This window comes from Electrophorus electricus, unplaced genomic scaffold (genome assembly GCF_041902795.1).
Source record: "Electrophorus electricus isolate QZ-2024a unplaced genomic scaffold, ASM4190279v1 Scaffold54, whole genome shotgun sequence".
Classification (NCBI taxonomy): domain Eukaryota; kingdom Metazoa; phylum Chordata; class Actinopteri; order Gymnotiformes; family Gymnotidae; genus Electrophorus; species Electrophorus electricus.
The window spans coordinates 97213-101507 of record NW_027658772.1 but is presented as its reverse complement, the minus strand read 5'-3'; positions in this window follow the sequence as shown (position 1 = coordinate 101507).

The window sequence follows — 4295 nt, the reverse complement described above, 5'->3', positions numbered from 1 at the left end:
GTGTGGGACTAAAACAGTAAGAGGGGAGTATGCCACTATGGTTTAGGTAGCGAAATTATGGCTTGTGCTCGGTTTTGAGACAGCTTGTGTGTATTTCCCCCTTTAATGATATGCCCCAAGAACGTCACTTCCTCCTTACAATTCTGTAATTTTGCTCTACTAGGTCAGTTACATGTATGTTACATCTGAAATATTTCCATGAGCTTTTATGCAACATACTAAACAAAGGTTAGGAACAGGCTAAGTCAAATCAGGCTAACTCTCAGCAGGTCAAAAGTACTTCAGACTGCAAACTATGATCTAGTATTTTATCAAATTTTATCATAATTGTAACGCAGGGAGGCTTGGCAGGATACAAAAGAGGAGCAATGATGCGTACAACGATGTTTATTTAGAGACATGGAAGACAACGTAGCACTAAGGCTATCGTGGGATCAAACACTGACAACGTTAACGTTGACACAAAGGACTTATATACGGAAACAATAACAACACAATGAAGGGCAGCCGTGAAACACAAGGGAGCATGGCCACACGGATGAACACACACACACACACACAAGCAAACACACACGGGGAGACGTTTGGGGGGGGCGTACCGTGACAAGAATATGTTCACACATGCTCGCTCGCTCCCTCTCTCTCTCTCTCTCCCCATCCTTTCAGCCTTTGGGTTTCAATAATACCCCCAGGGCAGACAGAGCCACTATTCAAGCAATGTAATATTCTGTAATATTCTACTCTGGCTCCTCCTACCTTTGCAATGACATCCTCAGCTTTTATTTCAGTGGGTGGCGTGTGATGTCATAATGCAGCCGCATCAATTAAGCGATTATGATGTAGTCAAAGAACAGATTTTTCAAATGAACAATTTCTGTGACCCATTTTTAGACTACAGATCACAGATAACGGGTACACTAAATTTATTATGGGTCAGTGCGGTAGTTACAATTGCAATCCAAGACGCAAGGAACATGTTCCTTCTGAGAAATATGAAAAGGAAAAGCACGGGATATTTGGTAAATATGGGAAAAAGAAAAACGGAAAAAACACGAGCCCAGATCCCTGCCAGAATAGAGGATGACTTCTTGGATGAACTGTGTGTGTGTGTGTGTTTGTCTGAGAGAGAGAGATCTACGTCGAAGTGTTCTAAGTATCTATACAACGCTAATAAGACATTTTCTGTTACTTTTTAAACAGATACTAGAACAAAGCGTTTAATGAAGAAGGACTTCACTACTCAGAGAACTCAATCAGCCATAGTAAGTAAAGTAGAACCAAAACGAATGATTTAAAGCCATACTGTGGCAATGGACAAAAGCCACAAAAAATGGAAAAACAGCTATGGTGAACAGTGATGCTAATTGAATGCTTGTACTTAAGTACACTGAAATGTCTCTGAATATAAATTACAAATGCATTTCAACAAATGTTCGAGAAATTAATTAAAAACACTAATGTAAATGTATTTAGAATATATTTAGGACACATACATTTAGCATATGCAATCTTTGTCAGTTACAGGAAAAAAAAATACTGTTGGTGGGTTTTTTGTTTGTTTGTTTTACATTCTCCTTACTATAGAATTAACAGTCGACTGTTCGGTGACTTTGCATGCTGAGTTGTAACACTGATTATTAGTATAATTGTGGCAAGAATCAAAATCAACACTAGCTAAAATGACTGAATGCATTGGAATTTATTATTCCAATAGCACAATTTGAATGGGTCTACGGTACCTTAGTGTGTCAGGTCCTGTTATTTCTGTTGAACATTTGATGTTTGGGGGCACATTTTTACATCATTAGGCCTGCAGGCTGTGTGATAACGGCTATGCGATAAAAATTGTATTTGTTTCCTTTCCAGTCCAATTCAAATTATAAATTCCAAATGTATCAAAATGTAATTAAAGTCATATTTCAATTAAATGTATTTAAATACTGTTCAACAATATTTCTACTCATATCTACAGGTGGAACCTAAAGATATGAATGTCATTGAGAGAGATAAATGCATTGAGGACCTGGAAGCCGTGTTTGCTAAAGTGAGAAAGTCTGCAGTGGAGCAGAGCAATCCTAACGCTTGTTTTCCATAAATTCTCACAATGCTATGAACTATGCATTTCAAGTAGATGTAATTAAATATTGCTTAACACTGTTTCTCTTCATAGTTGGAGGTGAAATTGAATTATTTCATAAAGATGCAGTATGATACCTGTGAACATGATATGGGCCAACTGATTGAGGAGATGGAATCCACAGTTGTTAGAGTGAGAAAGTCTGCAATGCAGCAGAGCAATCCTAACACTTGTTTTCCATAAATACTAACAATGCAATTAAATATGCATTTCAAGTAGATGTAATTAAATATTGCTCAACACGGTATTTGTGTCTGCAGGTATTAGACGCCGTACTTGCTAGGGAGGATATGGCTGCATAACCTCTGACGACAGCAATAAACAGCATTAAAAATACTCTGACATTTTTCAGTCTAATCCTTGCCTATGTTGTCTGCAACACAGTCAATTATACCATGGATAGTAATTATATGTTATTTTTTTTGTCTCAGAAACATTCTGAATGTAACATTTCCTACAGCCTTTAAGATACAATCACCATACTTGGCACCCACACTATTTTTTCCCTCGATGTCCACTTACATCTGTGTGACTTAACAATCACAATTCATTTTTACACAACCAATTTCCAACTTCTATATATATATATTGCTCGAAATTCAACAGACACCTGACTCAAGTATTTTTATTTTAATTTCCTCCATGTTGTTTATAATAGGCCTACAGTAAGAAATCCTTTTAAAGGTGATCGCCATTTCTACCACTGTATACTGTTGAAGCATACAAGTTTTTATTCAGTGACAGATATGTCATTTTTGGGGATTAGGTACAGCGCATTTTGTTCAGGACATTCGCGACGATATATGTTCTAAATGGGATTATAAAATAACTAGCTAGCTAGCCATGCATTTAGACAGAACCTGAATTGTGTTAAATGGGGATTTTTATCCCATGTTTTTTAGGCTGCGTTATGTACCACCTAGTATAAATAAATACGCAAGAATGCAGAGCACGAATAGTCCATAGTTTATTTTCCCTTCTATATAAGCCCGCAGGTTCATAGGTGACTAGCTTTTATAATGTCATGTGTAATTTGAGCATAATGGTGGAAACTTCAAAGAACAATATGGAAAAAAAAGGAGGGTTGTTTACATAATTGCCCTTGAAAAAGTTTATAAGAATTAAACTCTTGTGTACCCCTCAGGCATTCTCCAGAGGGTCCCTCAAAAGCATGTTTATATTTAAGTTGCAATAAAGGACAGGACCAGCTATTCTCTTCAACTAATTCTGATATCAAGTGGAAACAAGTTGTCAGGTTCTGGTCCGCACCCAACCAGGAACGCACACACAGACACGTACACACATATCCGCACAAATCACCTACCACGACCACTGCTCAGTTCACAATCACACACTTATCAACCATCACGATGACCTGCTACTAATTAACTCTCTCCCTATTTAAACCCCTCACGTACCATCCTCCAGTGTTTCCCATTTAGCATACTGTGGACTAAAGCTGAGCCTGTCTTCATGAGCTTCCCCACATCTGTGTTTTTAAAACTTTTTGGCAGTGCTTTGTGTGACTAATATCCTGCCTTTTTATCCCTCACTCATGTCTTGCTCAGGTGTCAATATGTCACACAACTAAATTAGTGTTCTATTATTTTCTTAGTTTATACAAGAAGTACAAATATGTAGCTACCTAATGTTTATAATGTGTATTGTTTCTTATATTGTTAACATTAAAATGTAAAACCAAGTGAAAACATTTAAATGTAAAAACAGGTTTGACACTGCTTTGGATCTAGTGAAAATACTAGAAGCTGTCAACACCATGACCTGAGCAGACTGCATTTAACACAGAGAGAGCCAGAGACGATGTACGACAACAACCAAAGGTATTCAGATCTTAAGGGAATCCTTTTACTTAGTCTTCAATTATGCACTCCATAGATGTCATGAGGGACAGCCTCACAAGAAAGGAGGCCTGGTGCATGGCATGCAGTGGTGCCTATCATGCGAACACAGAGAGAGACAGAGACAAGGTAGCAGACAACAACCAAAGGTGTTCAACTGCTGTCAGGTCTTTCTCAGTAAACTTCAGAGAATGAAGTACAGGGCAAGCACTTGAACATGCACATGTTCTTGCCTGGATACAGACACTTTGCCTCAAAGACAGTTGCCTCACAGGTTTGTTCCAAAATGACTTACCTTG